Source organism: Bos indicus x Bos taurus, chromosome 6, assembly GCF_003369695.1.
Source record: "Bos indicus x Bos taurus breed Angus x Brahman F1 hybrid chromosome 6, Bos_hybrid_MaternalHap_v2.0, whole genome shotgun sequence".
Lineage (NCBI taxonomy): Eukaryota > Metazoa > Chordata > Mammalia > Artiodactyla > Bovidae > Bos > Bos indicus x Bos taurus.
In genome coordinates, this window is record NC_040081.1 from 84,228,025 (window position 1) to 84,244,908 (window position 16,884).

At 38.3% G+C, this 16,884-nt stretch overlaps 2 pseudogenes; both read right to left on the reverse strand.

Moving 5' to 3' along the window:
* Positions 1-2,074: 2,074 nt before the first annotated feature.
* Positions 2,075-11,256, reverse strand: LOC113894638 (annotated as a pseudogene).
* LOC113894341 lies at positions 10,891-13,116 on the reverse strand (annotated as a pseudogene).
* Between the last annotated feature and the right edge of the window lie 3,768 nt (positions 13,117-16,884).

Sequence of the window (16,884 nt, forward strand, 5' to 3'; positions counted from 1 at the left end):
TATTAGTTTCAAGTGTGAAAAAAAAAAAAAAGAAGTGACCACCAGGGGTGCTGCAGACCCGAGGGGACCTAGCTTTTATTCATCTTTGTCAGGAGCTCTATCTACTACCACTTCTATGAACTTCATTTTAAAGACAAGCTGTGCCTTTTATTTGGCTTCCCAGGTGACACAGTGGTAAAGAATCTGCCTGCCAATGCAGAAGGTACAGGTTCATTCCCTGGATCAGGAAAATCCCCTGGAGAACGAAATGGCCACCCACTCCAGTATTCTTGCTTAGGAAATCCCATGGTCAGAGGAGCCTGGCGGACTACAGTCCATTGGATCACAGAGTCATACATAACTGAGCACCCACACATGCCTCTATTCACCTGAATTTTATTATGATGCTGGGCCCAAGGATGCAAAAACCTTTGGGATGTTAATGAATGAAAAATTTGAAGTACTATTGTCTGTTATACCAGTTTTCAATTTATTGTTTCAACTCCAAATTCAGCTTTGTGATACAGACGTATTGTGTTTTGCTTTATTATTTATTTATTAATCTGTTTGCTGTAGGTTTGTCATGCTACTACTAAGTCACTTCAGTCGTGTCAGACTCTGTGCAACCCCATAGACGGCAGCCCACCAGGCTCCCCCGTCCCTGGGATTCTCCAGGCAAGAAAACTGGAGTGGGTTGCCAGTTCCTTCTCCAATGCATGAAAGTGAAAAGTGAAAGTGAAGTCGCTCAGTTGTCATGCTGCTGCTGCTGCTGCTAAGTCGCTTCAGTCGTGTCTGACTCTGTGCGACCCCATAGACGGCAGCCCACCAGGCTCCCCCATCCCTAGGATTCTCCAGGCAAGAACACTGGAGTGGGTTGCCATTTCCTTCTCCAAAGCATGAAAGTGAAAAGTGAAAGTGAAGTCGCTCAGTTATCATAAATGCCCTTAATTATGTTGAATATGCTCCATTGCTCAGTTGTGTCTGACTCTTTTTGCTACCCCATGGACTGTAGCCTGCCAGGCTCCTCTGTTCATGGGATTTTCTCAGCATGAGTACTGAAGTAGGTTGCCATTCCTTCTTCTAGTGGATCTTCCTGACCCAGGGTTCCAACCCGTGTGTCCTGTGTCTCCTGCACTGCAGGCTGATTCTTTATCCCTGAATCACTGGGGAAGCCCCTGTGTTGAAATATGTTTCCTCTGTACCCACTTTGATGAGAGTTTTTGTCATGAAGAGATACTGAATTTTATCAAATTGGTGATATTTGTGTGATTTTTATCTTGCCTTTTGTTACTGTAGTGTATCACATTGACTTTCATATGTTGAGCCATCTTTGTAATCTTAGAATAAATCCAAATTGATCATGGTGTGTGATTTTTTTAATGTATAATTGAGTTCAGTGTACTAATTTTTTTGTTAGCTAATATTTTTAAAGGATTTTTGCATCAATATTCATCAAAGATATTCACCTGTAATTTTCTTTTTTGTTGTAAGTTCAGTTCAGTTCAGTCGCTCAGTCGTGTCCGACTCTTTGCAACCCTATGAATTGCAGCAGGCCTCCCTGTCCATCACCAACTCCCAGAGTTCACTCAGACTCACGTCCATCGAGTCAGTGATGCCATCCAGCCATCTCATCCTCTGTCGTCCCCTTCTCCTCCTGCCCCCAATCCTTCCCAGCATCAGAGTCTTTTCCAATGAGTCAACTCTGCATGAGGTGGCCAAAGTACTGGAGTTTCAGCTTTAGCATCATTCCTTCCAAAGAAATCCCACGGTTGATCTCCTTCAGAATGGACTGGCTGGATCTCCTTGCAGTCCAAGGGACTCTTAAGAGTCTTCTCCAACACCACAGTTCAAAAGCATCAATTTTTCGGCCCTCAGCCTTCTTCACAGTCCAACTCTCACATCCATACATGATACAGGAAAAACCATAGCCTTGACTAGACGGACCTTTGTTGGCAAAGTAATGTCTCTGCTTTTCAATATGCTATCTAGGTTGGACATAACTTTCCTTCCAAGGAGTAAGTGTCTTTTAATTTCATGGCTGCAGCACCATCTGCAGTGATTTTGGAGCCCCCCCCAAAATAAAATTATACATAAATCAGTATTTTAAAAAGTAGAATTAATTACTGAAAGATTTATGAAATTAGAATTTTAAATTGACTATAATCCACCTTATATTTTTAGGTACCATTTTTCTTTGGTTTGATGAACAGAACTGATCATTTCAAGAGGAATATTTAAGTGTTTATCAAGAAATACACAGGATTTTCATCCTTAGAGTTGAGTAGATTAACTAACACAATATATTCAATCAAGATTAAAATTTTGGGTAAAACAGGAAGACACAGTTCTTGTCAAATATGGAGGAAAATCTGGTCACAACTTGATCCATAGTGGTTGAATTAAATGGAATAACACTGTCTATCATGTCTGCTAGCCTGAGATCTCACAGTCTACTTCCTCTTTTTCTTCTTTCCTGTCTTAACAAACTTTTGATAGCAAAGCAAGCAACCTTTTATGAGAAGGAAAATAACAGTTGTCATACAGGCCAGCAGGAACCCAGTCATATCCAGGGAGTGGTACTGGAAGCAGTTGAGGTAGTCAGCTGGCCACAGGTGCTTGGCTCCTTTGTGGCACATGACAAACTCAATCCAGAAGACTGCTCGGTCTAGGAGCTTCATAGGCTGATCACGTAGAATGGTTGATAACCTCATCACATTCTCTGTATACCTAAAGGAAAACCAAAGAGACATTAATTTATACAACAAACCAGAAAAGATAAATGTGTGAAATTTTCATGCAGATGGTATAAATGAATGCCACATAAAGGAAAGAAAATATATTATTTTCCTTAGGGACAATTATAGAGAGCTTATGGGCTAGAATTTGTTAAATGAATAGAATTTCAAGCTAAGAGAGAAAAGATGGGGAAGGAGAAACATTGAAGCCTAAAGAGTAGAATTAGTTAAGTCCCTAAGGCAAAGAAAGAGAAAGAAGAGAAGAAATAAATACATGATTTGAGTGTTCAAAGCTGGAATCATCCAGTAAAGAATTTTTAATAAGTTTCAAAATGCTGTCATAACCCAGAGATACCTGGTATATCTATGATGAGGTTCAGAGATACATTCAGGCAGGGATGAGGAGGAGTAGCCCAGAAATTGATGATGATCTTTTATTAGTGAAGTAACAGTTAAAAGTGTGGCAGTGAATTGCCTTGGTTTGAATCCTGACTCTGACACTTATTTGCTGCCTGTTTTTCATTCTTCCTAGTTCACAGTTTTTTATTGTGAAATGGAATGAATGGAAATAGTACCTTATCTGATTATTTTGAAGAATAATGTGTTGATTCTTAGAGGCATTCCTAGCATAAAGTAAGCTCTCAGCAAATGTTTGCTAATATTGTTTTCCTTGTTAGTTATTTTAGAATCTGGAGAAGGCTCAACATTTCACTTTCAGGCTTTGCAGTTACATTTATTTCTACAGTTGAAATGATGATGGACTAACAGTCAAGAAAGAAGGAGGAATAAAGAAATTCAGGAGCTCTGAATCACAAAGTGCTACAACATGGCACTGTAGCGATAATTATTGAGGTAACTTCTCTCCCTGTTCTGTACAAAACATATGGGGAGCACTGGGTTTTTGAGAAAAGGTCAGTAATCCAGATATATTTTTGTTATACTCTAGGGAAAGACTATAATGAAAAAGTTACTTAGTATGTGCCAAAAGACTTAGTACACCTTGTAGAGTTTCATAAACATTCAGTATATATCTGGTAATAAATTATTTTCATTTTTGGACAGCAGCTTTACAATACTAAAGATTAAGAAATGTATAAAGATACTAGAGAGATGTACTTTTACATAAAAACCACCAAATGAAGCCTATAGCTCTTAAAAAAGAGGAAACTGTGATTCTTATGGTACTCATTTATTGTATTTGTGCTAAAATAAAAATAATACTACTTTTAAAACAAAATTGTCCACTGTCACTGTGCTATTATTATCAATATATTCTCAAAATGTTTTCTTTCCAAAGTTACCATGAAGCAAAAGGGGGAAGATATATACATCATAGTTATGATATTAATAATAATAATATTGAAATTAATGCATATCCTGAAATAATTTGGAAATCTAATATTCCTGGTTTAAGAAAATTTGGCTTTTCTACAGGAATATCCCAATGTATATCTTCTAAATCAATTACATTATGATTTTACATTCTTCTAAATAACATAACAACCAAAAGAACTAAGAATATACCTATATTTATAAGTGATTCCTCTCATTCTAATGAGTAACTCTTCCAAAATTGTTCCACTATCCCTAAACCTGAGATAAACCTTTTCCCTAAAAACCACAGAGAAAAAACTCAATGTGACACTCAAAATGGTTACTGACAACTGTTTTAAAAGTGTTGAACAATCTTACTCCTCATTGTGTGTATATGAAGACTCATTTGTCTTCATATGAGAACTTCTCTAGGAAGAGTAGAAAAACAAAACTATACTTAAAAAGGATTATTAATGACTTGCTTCAAAGCATTGAGCAAATCTGTCCTTAACATTTTCCAAGTCCAATCTGACGGCTGCTCCCTTGGCCTTCATATGAGTGATGTTATCATGTTGATCAGCAAACAAAGGAAGGCCCACCATAGGGATCGCATGGTAGATCACCTTGTAAATGCCATTGGTTGCACCACGAGTTATGAAAGCTTTGGTTTTTGGATGGCCTAGGGTTGAGTGAATTTCAGTAGAATTATTAACTTTTAGTCTTAGAAATAAAATGAAAAATGGATATTATAAGGCACTGAAAGAAGCAGTGTCTTTTAGATAACAGATGATGATACATGGGAAACTGCATTTAAACTGCTTTCAGAACTCAGAGCAAGAATCCATTAAGTCTGCTGAAGAGGTAAGTGAAGACTTTCTGAAAAGAGTGCTTCGTCACTTTAATTCCACAAGTGAATCCAAGATTGAAAGGTGAAGAAATGGAAAGAACAGTCGGGATAAAAGGAAGCACATGAACAAAAAAAACAGGGAAGGGCATGTCAGAAATATTCTCTCTTAAAGAAATACTGAAGCTATTTATTCAGATAAGAAGGGAGTCAAGGCAACAGGAAGCATAATTGTAGTGGGAATGCAAGCAGAGGGAGGAAAAACCAAATTTTATCATGAAATGTGACATGGAATGCCCACATTTTATGTACTTATTACTGTTTCTATGCAGCCATGACCTTTCACACATAACGGCATAGACAAATGAGATTTTCAATGACAAGTATAAATATTTGAGAAATCATTAGGTGGTCTTCACTCTAGTGCAAAAATAGTCACAGATTACTAATAACTTGCAATTTACTTTATTTCATATACTAGCTCTCAAATTTAATAGTTACTGGTTTATTTCTTTTTGACTGTTATAGAAGGGAGCTAACTTATATCCACTTAATATAACTCATTATTTCATTAGAGTTTTTATTTTTTTATTTACAGAAAGGAAAGTGCATACAATCATGCATGCAATGAGAAATATTTTTACAAATTGATGTAATTGTGTTCAATTCTTTGTGACTCCATGGACTGTAGCCCACCAGGCTCCTCTCTCCATGGGTTTCTCCCAGCAAGAATACTGGAGTGGGTTGCCATTTCCTTCTCCAGGGGATCTTCTTGACCCAGGGATCGAATCCAGGTCTTCTGCATTGCAGGCAGATTCTTTACCATCTGAGCTATAGGGAAGTCTCTAATTTATCAATAATCAATTTAACTTATGCTGCGTAGGAAGTATAAGTTCTTTGAGATTGCAAATTGTTAAGCCCTACTTCCAACAAATATGGCAACTGGTAGTATCTTACATGAATCCAGAGTATTAGCACTATTACTAGTTTCAAAATTATTTGAATTTAGAAAAGAAAACCATGTTACTACTTTTAAATATCAATAAGGCTGTTGAAAAAGTTCCAAAATGATGTTGCTAAAATTTATTGAATCAGTCCTGAACATTTTGACAATGAGGCACAAAGCATTGACAGCACTGATTAATGTGGTTTGCTTGCCCAGTATCAAAATAAGATAACCAACTTTGATTCCCAAGCAATTCTTTTATCAGTATTTTAATTTACTAGCATTTGACTTCTACTTGTCATGTGAATGTAAAATAACTCTAAGTTCTCAGCAAAAAATTAGTGTAGGTGCTTAGAAGAAGACTATAATATCAGATAGCAAACTAAAAAGTAGTTCACAAATTTCCAAAACGATATTTAACATAGTAGAAGATAACAGCCAAGGGTATTTTACATAGTAGAAAATAGATTACTACTATATTTTATGGAGGAGGAGGCAACTGAATCTTTTCCATGCCAGTCTTGCTCATACTTGACATCTTCTTACAGCCTCTTTTCCTTCCTCAATTTGGAGGAGAAACAGAGTCCACTAGGAGTCAGACTTTACAATGGGCAGGGTTCATTCTAAGGGCAGGACCCCATCTTCACACTTTGGTCTTTGATCTGACAGGGCCCAGTCAAACAGGGATGTTGATGTTTCTCTTTCTCTAAATCACTGTGGCTGGTTGGATGTCTGGAGGCAGTTTGGGGGGCCCTGACCATCCTTTCTCTATCTAGGTAGTTCCCTTGAAAAGCACACTGAATAGCACACTAAAATTTAGAGGAAATAAAAGGGGCCAGGATTACCTCGCAAGTATACATTGCATGGCACATTTCAGGCTTTTATCAAAATTAACATTATTGTGCTACTATGCTTACTGGATCATCAAAAAAGCAAGAGAGTTCCAGAAAAACATCTATTTCTGCTTTATGGACTATGTCAATGCCTTTGACTGGATTACAATAAATTGAGGAAAATTCTGAAAGAGATGGGAATACCAGACCACCTGACCTGCCTCTTGAGAAACCTGTATGCAGGTCTGGAAGCAACAGTTAGAACTGAACATGGAACAACAGACTGGTTCCAAATAGGAAAAGGAGTAGGTCAAGGCTGTATATTGTCACCCTGCTTATTTAACTTATATGCAGAGTACATCATGAGAAATGCTGGGCTGGAGGAAGACAAACTGAAATCAAGATTGCCGGACGAAATATCAATAACCTCAGGTATGCAGATGGTACCACCCTTATGGCAGAAAGTGAAGAGGAACTAAAGAGCCTCTTGATGAAAGTGAAAGAAGAGAGTGAAAAAGTTGGCTTAAAGCTCAACATTCAGAAAACTAAGATCATGGCATCTGGTCCCATCACTTCATGGCAAATACATGGGGAAACAGTGGAAACAGTGGCTGACTTTATTTTTCTGGGCTCTGAAATCACTGTAGATGGTGATTGCAGACATGAAATTAAAAGACACTACTCCTTGGAAGGAAAGTTATGACCAAACTAGACAGCATATTCAAAAGCAGAGACATTACTTTGTCAACAAAGGTCCGTCTAGTCAAGGCTATGGTTTTTCCAGTAGTTGTGTATGGATGTGAGAGTTGGACTATAAAGAAAGCTGAGTGCTGAAGAATTGATGCTTTTCTTAAATTTAATTTAATTTTATTTTTAAACTTTACATAATTGTATTAGTTTTGCCAAATATCAAAATGAATCTGCCACAGGTATACATGTGTTCCCCATCCTGAACCCTCCGCCCTCCTCCCTCCCCATACCATCCCTCTGGGAATTTATGCTTTTGAACTGTGGTGTTGGAGAACACTCTTAAACACCAATACAGTATACTAACGCATATATATGGAATTTAGAAAGATGGTAACAATAACCCTGTGTACGAGACTGCAAAAGAGACACCAATGTATAGATCAGTCTTATGGACTCTGTGGGAGAGGGAGAGGGTGGGGAGATTTGGGAGAATAGCATTGAAACATGTATAATATCATGTATGAAACGAGTCGCCAGTCCAGGTTCGATGCACGGTACTGGATGCTTGGGGCTGGTGTATTGGGACGACCCAGAGGGAGGGTAGGGGAGGGAGGAGGGAGGAGGGTTCAGGATGGGGAACGCGGGTATGTATACTTGTGGCGGATTCATTTCGATATTTGGCAAAACTAATACAATATTGTAAGGTTTAAAAAAAAAAAAAAAAAAAAAGAGTCCCTTGGACTGCAAGGAGATCCAACCAGTCCATCCTAAAGGAAATTAGTACTGGGTGTTCATTGGAAGGACTGATGTTGAAGCTGAAACTCCAATAGTTTGGCCACCTGATACAAAGAGCTGACTCATTTGAAAAGACCCCGATGTTGGGAAATATTGAAGGCGGGAGGACAAGGGGATGACAGACGATGAGATGGTTGGATGGCATCACCAACTCAATGTACATGGGTTTGGGTGGACTCTGGGAGTTGGTGATGGACAGGGAGGCCTGGCGTGCTGCAGTTCATGGGATCACAAAGAGTCAGACATGACTGAGCGACTGAACTGACTGACTGATGTTTACTGTTAAAATTTAACTCCTGAGAACATCTGTATGTGTACTGTATCCTCTGGAGTCCTTCAAGGTAAAGGAGTAAATAACAGGGCATAATTTGGCAATTTCTGTACCTGCCCACACTACTATTATAATACCAGAATTCACAATGCATCTCTTAAATATACTTTCTTATCACAATATTACTTCAAAATTCTCATCAATCAAAGGCACGCTGTGCTACTTTAGCACCTGCTGTGTATATTTTGGTTTTTAAATATATATATGAGGGGCTTCCATGCTGGCTCAATGGTAAAGAATCTGCTTGCAATGCAGGAGACACAGTTCACTTCCTGGGTTGGGAAGATCCTGTGGAGAAGAAAATGGCAGTCCACTTTATTATTCTTGCCTGGGAAATCCAACAAACATAGAAGCCTGGCAGGCTACAGTCCATGGGGCCACAAAAGAGTTGGATACAACTTAGTGATTAAGCAATACCAACAACATAAATATTTGAGATAAGCTGAAGCTATTAAAATGGTTTATCTTTCTTACAGAAGATGTCTAAAATCTGACCTTTTATAGAGTGTAACCAAGTTATTAAATATTTATTTATGTATTTATTTTAATTAGAGGCTAATTACTTTACAATATTGTATTGGTTTTGCCATACATCAACATGAATCCACCACGGGTGTACAACGTGTTCCCAATCCTGAACCCCCCTCCCACCTCCCTCCCCATAAAGAAAAACACCAACTTATTAAATGTTAATAGTTGCCCACTGGTTAAGTTACTGTGCATACCTTTTGTGGAATCTGGGCAAGGGCTGATGCAATAATATTAGCTCTTTCTTCTGACATGTTAGAAGTTTTCTTCTAACAATTGACCCCAAAGAAAACACCACAATACCATTTTCTCCAGAGGTCTGCACAAGCTCTTTAATTTCCCGTGAAAAAAAGCATTTGCTCCATCACAAAAGAGCAACAGCATACGAAACATTTGTTGAAGGATGACTACAAACAGTTAAAGAGAAAATCTGATATTTTGAGGAATTATTAGAGTTGCGGCTGTTTTTCAAAATATTGTGGTAAAATACATATAAAGCTTACCACTTTAATTACTCCTAAGTGTATAGCTTAGTAAAGTATATTCATATTCTGCAACTAATCTCCAGAACTTTCTCATCTGGCAAAAGTGGTAGTCTATGTCCATTAAGAAACTCTATTTTCTTCTTTTCCCAGCCCCTGGCAACCTTCATTCTTCTCTATGTTTCTACTAATTTTACTAGTCTGGATACCTCATATCAGTTGAGTTTTACAGTATTTGTTTTTTTTGTGATTTACTTATTTCACTCATGTAAGATTCTTCATTGTGACAAATGTCAAAATTTTCTTTTAAAACCTGAGTAATATTTCATTGTTTGTAGATACCACATTTTGTTTATGGATTTATCTGTTGATGGACACTTTGGTTGCTTCAGCCTCTTGGCTGTTGTGAATAGTGCTTTCGTGAATGTGGTGTGCAAATAGATCTTGGGATCCTAATATCAATTCCTTTGGATACATGCCCAGAAGAGGAATTTATGGACTTTAATTATATTTTCAAATTTTTGAAGAATATCCAAATTGTCTTCAGTAATAGCTGTCTTTTAAGACTTCACTCCTTAGGTCCTTGAGAAGGATATGTGTGATTTGAAGACAGTTTTTTCTATTAGGTATATTTGTGGGAATGTTTGTGTGTGTGTGTGTGTAAGCAAGAAATGAGATAAAGCCAGTACACATAGTAATGAGGGGATAATATAAGCTTAACACGATTATGCTTAGACTCTTTATCAGTAATGTTATCAATTACTAACATAGATTCTTAGCAGGAGGGATGACCACAGGATCTTAAGTCACCTTTAATTCTCTCTCTCTCTCTTTTTTTTAGAACATTCTAAAGCCTTTATTAGTATCAGGTAGATTATTTCATTATAACACTTGTTAACTTTGAGACAGCCATTGAAATAACTTACTGGCAGTTACCTAAGGCCCCTAGGAGCAAAATCTCAGTTTGGGGTTGGGTAGATAAATATCATGTGATTAATGTGCCCCAATTAAAGGGGCAAAGCTACTGTACAGTAGGTCTCCGTACATATCTTAAGTACACAGGTGCCTTGCAAACCTGAAATGCACAAGACCTCCTTTTATATAGTTTGATATTTATAATACATGAATACAACTGAGTTTCTCTGGTGGCATTTGCCACTGGAAGTTGAAGGATTTAAAAAGGTTTGTCATTATGTAATGATGGTGCCTAAAACCTCTATTTTTATGGTATTTTTGTGAATTGCTAGGTTTTATACATATTTTCAAACATACAATTCAAACACCTTTTAATTCTAATGACATTAATTATAGAAAATTGTAAAAGTAAATTCAGAGTACTAAAATAAGCAAATGAAATACCTTTTCCAGCTTCGAATTTTCAAATTAGGAATGTCTCTTCTGAACACTCAGACATTTTTTTTTTCTTTTTAGGGATGGGAGGGGGCAAAATTGAGAGGATTAGTGTAAAGAAAAGCCATCTTTTCAATGTAATCTTTACAAAATGACATACACCTCTATATTTGAGCATATAAACCTTGTATAGGAGAATTTTAAACATTTCAAAGTTAAATCTAAAACATTCAAGCATGACATCATAAAAATATTCAAAATAACTTGATTTGGGTTACTATATAATTCCATAAAGCTAAAGTTACATTTAGGCATAAACCTTCGGTAAATATGGCAACAGCAACCATCAAAAGCATATTTGCCAGCAGTTTCCCATACCTCTGTATAAAATAGTATTCCAAAGAAGCACGACCTAGCAGAATTACCCATTCTTCCTAAGACTTTCATCACTGGTATCACCCAATACCCCACTTCTGTTGGGTGAAGGGCAAATTATCATGAGAGGGTTTTTTCCGTTTTTTTAAAAAAATGAGTAGAAACCAAGGAAGAAAATTTTAAAACATAGGTTTAAGATTTATCTGCAGATGAGTCAAAACGCCCCAACTTGTCTACATTTTAATAAATGTCAGGCAAATTGTAGTAGTTTCTGTCCCAGTAGCTGCCTGAATAAAGCCAGTCCTGGGCTCCGCTGTAGGGATTAGGGCCTTGATGGAACCACCTCGTCTTCCAGTCCTCCTCCGACTTGGACCTGTTCTTGCGGGCCGCTCTCTGTTTCTCCTCGAGTGGCTTTTTTTCTTCACTAGCTTGATCTATCTCCCCGTTCTCCATGGCTCTGATGTCAGGCCGCAGCTTGCAGTCTGTCTTAGGAATCACGCTCTCCATCTCCTTGTCTACTTCATTCAAAACCATTGCAAAGCTAGTAAAATTGTACATCTGGGCTGAGTTCGGAGGCCGCGGGGCTATTCGCCACAGGAGAACGCTCCTGGGGATGACGAACACGCTCTCAGAATCCGGCATTGGCATTTCATCCGACTCCTCAGAAGCGCTCACCTGTTTGCTGTTTTTCTTCTCTTCAGTATTTTTCTTATCATTTTTTTTGTAAGCATCAAACGTGGCTGGGTCAACACTGTACAAACATTCTGTCCATTTCCCATAGAGGGCACGGAGCTACTTTTTGCTTTTATCTTGAATGTAGCCTTCAACTTTGTGTAATTCTTTACCAAAAAGGCCGCACGGCTTAAAATTCAACACACATTTGTCCCCAGTCTTGTGGTTTGTGATCTCCACGTTGCCGCACTGCTCAATCCAGAGCTTTCCCACGATGATGTTGTGCACACAGCACGTAGGATTCGTCCACGTATATGCTTCATTGTGTTCAAGAAGCTCCAACGTGATGGTTCCTTTGGGTTCTGCTTCTACGCTCTTCCCCCAGAACTTCAGTTTGGGATAGATTGAGCCATGAAAGATGAAATCATTGTTTAATCCTTCAGCATGAAATGCACTAATGGGTGGGTGATGGCTGACCTGCTCAGAGATGAGTCTGAAACCAAGGTCATCTCGAACTAACTCGTAAGTCTCTCCCAGGAGTGGGTTGAAAGGCTTTCCAGTGCGTTCCCACTGCGAGGCAACAGCGGAGACAGCAAATGCAGCCACACACTGCATCCCTTCCACAGGATCAGCGAGCGAACTGGCCTTGTGGATGAGGTATGTATGCTCCATATAGTCAGTGAGTCGCTGGAGGAAGCTCAAAGGCTCATTAAATACAACTGGCATGGTGATCTTGGAGAGTTCCATTCCGATGCATTTTCTGAGGATGCTCCAGATACTGAAGTCATTTCTGGAAAACATACGGGAAGGCAGGCTTGTTCTGACAGTGCATCATAGAACTCGTCCTCACTAAAGATGCTCAGAGGCGGGGAACCTTTAACCAGAGACTGCTCTAATTCGTGATGTTCAGTGGCTACAGTCGCCAGCGCTTCTGATAAAATTTTGTTTTTTTCTTGTTCCTGTTCCAATTTAAAATTCCTCACCTGGGCCGGGGTCGGGGCTCCCCCCGGCGGCGCCCTCCGCCCGGCGCAGCTCGCAGCTCTCGCAAGAACGCGCTCGACCTGTCCCTCCGCCTCCTCTCCAGCCCAGCTGCGAGGCGCGATCCAGGGCGGCACCGCAAGGGCTCTCTAAGTCACCTTCGCGCGGCCCGCCCCCGGCTCCCGGCGAGGTCGAGCAGGGAGAGAGGCGCGGCCCAGGACTAGCGCCCGGGCCGCCCGAGGTCCGCGCTGGCCCTTCCGCCGCACCGCCGCCCTCCGGGGCTACAGCCGGCGAATGAATCTAATTCTTTATTGTTGTAGTTCTACTACATTATCTGTTTACTCCAGTCAGACTTTATAGGGAATTATTTTAGCTTAGTCATTACTGTTTCACTTCTCTATGAGCATTAAGAAAGAATTATAATATAAATGACTTTATCAGTTGGTCAGCTCTGTAATTTTTATGCCTTACTTTAAACTCTTTCAGAATTTCTAAAACACTCTAAATCATTAATCACTGACATTGAAGAGTCTGGTATTATGGTTTGGAAGTTCTGTAAAGCAATCCTTTGAGTCCTATTTATATATGACCCAGAGATATGCCCATGTCGTTACATATTTCAGTGACCATATTGCTGAGTTTGTTTACATATTACACCCTTTGCCCTGAGCTCATATTGTATGATCAATGTCACAGTCGGCTGTGCTGTATGCAACTGCTGTGAGGGACTCTTGCCATCATCTCAGTGGGTACCCCAGAGAGCACCTGTTCCCCAGTGGGACAACATTATCCTGATACAAAATAAATAGGAACATCACAATAAAAAGCTATAAGACAATATCCAGGATGAATATACATGCAAAAATTCTCATCCAAATATCAGTAAACCAAATTCAAGAATACATTAAGAGGACCATATAGCATGACCAAGTGAGATTTATCCCTGAGAGGAAAGGATGGTTTAACATACCAAAATCAAATGTAATACTTTATACCAATAGAATACAAGACAAAATAACTTGATCATCTCAGTAGATGCAGAAAATGCATTTGACAAGACAAAAAAAATCCTTTTATGATTAAAAACCCTCAACATACTGGATATAGAAAGAACATACCTCAATAATAACAGCCATATATGACAAATCCGAAGGTAACATTATACACAATGGTGAAAAGTTAAAGGTTTTTATCTAAGATCAGAAACAAGACCAGGAGGCCCACTCCCACACTTAGTCAGTTTAACCTAGAAGTTCTTGCTAGAACAATTAGGTAAGACAAAGGAATCAAAGGATCCAAATCAAAAAGAATGAATAAAAATTATCACTTTTTGCAGATGACGAATTTTTTTTGTATAGAAAATCCCAGACAGTCAACCATAAAACTGAACTAATCAACAAATTAAGTAAAGTTGCAAGATACAAGGAGAAGGCAATGGCACCCAATTCCAGTACTCTTGCCAGAAAAATCCCATGGACGGAGGAGCCTGGTAGGCTGCAGTCCATGGGGTCGCTAAGAGTCGGACATGACTGAGTGACTTCCCTTTCACTTTTCACTTTCATGTATTGGAGAAGGAAATGGCAACCCACTCCAGTATTCTTGCCTGGAGAATCCCATGGATGAAAGAGCCTGATGGGCTGCTGTCTATAGGGTCGCACAGAGTTGGACATGACTGAAGCCACTTAGCAGCAGCAGCAGCAGCAGCAAGATATAAAATCAACATACAGAAATCAGTTGGATTTCTGTATACTAACAATGAAACATCTGAAAAAAAAGTATCTCATTCACAACAGCATCAAGAATAAGAAAATAACTATAAATAAATTTAACCATTGAAGTGAAAGATCTGTATAATGATAACTACAAGACTTTGTTGAAAGAAATAGAATAAAACACAAAGAAATAGTTAAGTATCCACACTATCCAAAGCCAAAGATAACACACCTCTCAATTTCAAATTATAGTACAAAGTTACAGTATTTAAAACAATATGGCATTGGCCTAAAAATAGACACATAGGACAAGGGAACAGAATACAGGATTCAGAATTAAATCCTTGCATGTACAGTCAACTAATATTCAACAATGAAGGCAAGAACACCCAATCTTGAAAGGTTAGTCTCTTCTTTCTCTTCTGAGGAAACTAGATTAACACATGCAAAAAAAAAAAAAAAAATGAAATAAGACCTCTAACTTACACCACTCACAAAAATTATTCGAAAATGGATCAATGGTTTAAATATAAGACCAAAAATCATAACACTCCTAAAAGAAACTCTTATTTTTTTTTTGGATATGACATCAAAATGACAACAAAAGAAAAAGAAATCAACTAAGTGGAACTAAATCAAACATAAAAGTTTCTGCACAGCAAAAGAAACAATCAGTAAGATAAAAATGCAACCTACAGTATAGGAGAAAAATATTGCAAACCACACATGAAAAGAGGCATTAACATCTTATTTATATATATATTTATAAATAGTAAATAATATATATTATTTATATATAATATATAATATAAATAATTATATATATAACTCATACATCTCAATAATCACAAAATTCATTGTAATTAGCAGATAGACAGGATAGACATTTTTCCAGAGGTACCCAAATGGCCAGCAGGTATATGAAGAGATGTTTAACATCACTGATACTCAGGGTAATGGAAATCAAAACCTCAATGAGATACCATCTCACAACTGTTAGAAAGTCTACCATCAAGAATATAAGCAATACATGTTGATGAGATGTGGAGAAAAGGAAATGTAAATTGGTTGAGTGTCTATGGAAAACAAAATGAAGTTTTCTACAAAATTAGAAATATATCTATTATGTGATCCAGAAATTTCACCTCTGGGTATATACCTAAAGAAAGCAAAAGCAGTGTAGTGAAGAGATCTATGCTTCTATGTTTGTTGCAGCATTATTCATGGAGCCAAGGGGAAAATTCCAGTCCCTTATAATGAAAAAATAAAATGGCTGTCTGAGCAGGCCTTAGAAATAGCTGTGAAAAGAAGAGAAGCAAAAAGTAAAGGAGAAAAGGAAAGATATACCCATTTGAATGCAGAGTTCCAAAGAATAGCAAGGAGAGAGAAGCCTTCCTTAGTGATCAATGCAAAGAAACAGAGGAAAACAATAGAATGGTAAAGACTAGAGATCTCTTCAAGAAAATTAGAGATACCAAGGGAATATTTCATGCAAAGATGGGCTCAATAAAGGACAGAAATGGTATTGACTTAACAGAAGCAGAAGATATTAAGAAGAGATGGCAAGAATACACAAAAGAACTGTGCAAAAAAGATCTTCACAACACAGGTAATCACAATGGTGTGATTACTCACCTAGAACCAGACTTATTGGAGTGCAAAGTCAAGTGGCTTTTAGGAAGCATCACTATGAACAAAGCTAGTGGAGGTGATGAAATTCCAGTGGAGCTATTTCAAATCCTAAAAGATGATGCTGTGAAAATGCTGCATTCAATATGCCAGCAAATTTGGAAAACTCAGCAGTGGCCACAGGACTGGAAAAGATCAGTTTTCATTCCAATCCGTAAGAAAGGCAATAACAAAGAATGCTCAAACTACCACATAATTGCACTCATCTCACATGCTAGTTAAATAATGCTCAAAATTCTCCAAGCCAGGCTTCAACCATAGGTGAACTGTGAACTTGCAGATGTTCCAGCTGGTTTCAGAAAAGGCAGAGAACCAGAGATCAAATTGCCAACATCCTCTGGATTGTTGAAAAGGCAAGAGAGTTCTGGAAAAACATCTGTTTCTGCTTTATTGACTATGCCAAAGCCTTTGACTGTGTGAATCACAATAAACTGTGGAAAATTCTGAAAGAGATGGGAATACCAGACCACCTGACCTGCCTCTTGAGAAACCTGTATGCAGGTCAGGAAGCAACAGTTAGAACTGAACATGGAACAACAGACTGGTTCCAAATAGGAAAAGGAGTACATCAAGGCTGTATATTGTTACTCTGCTTATTTAACTTACATGCAGAGTACATCCTGAGAAACCC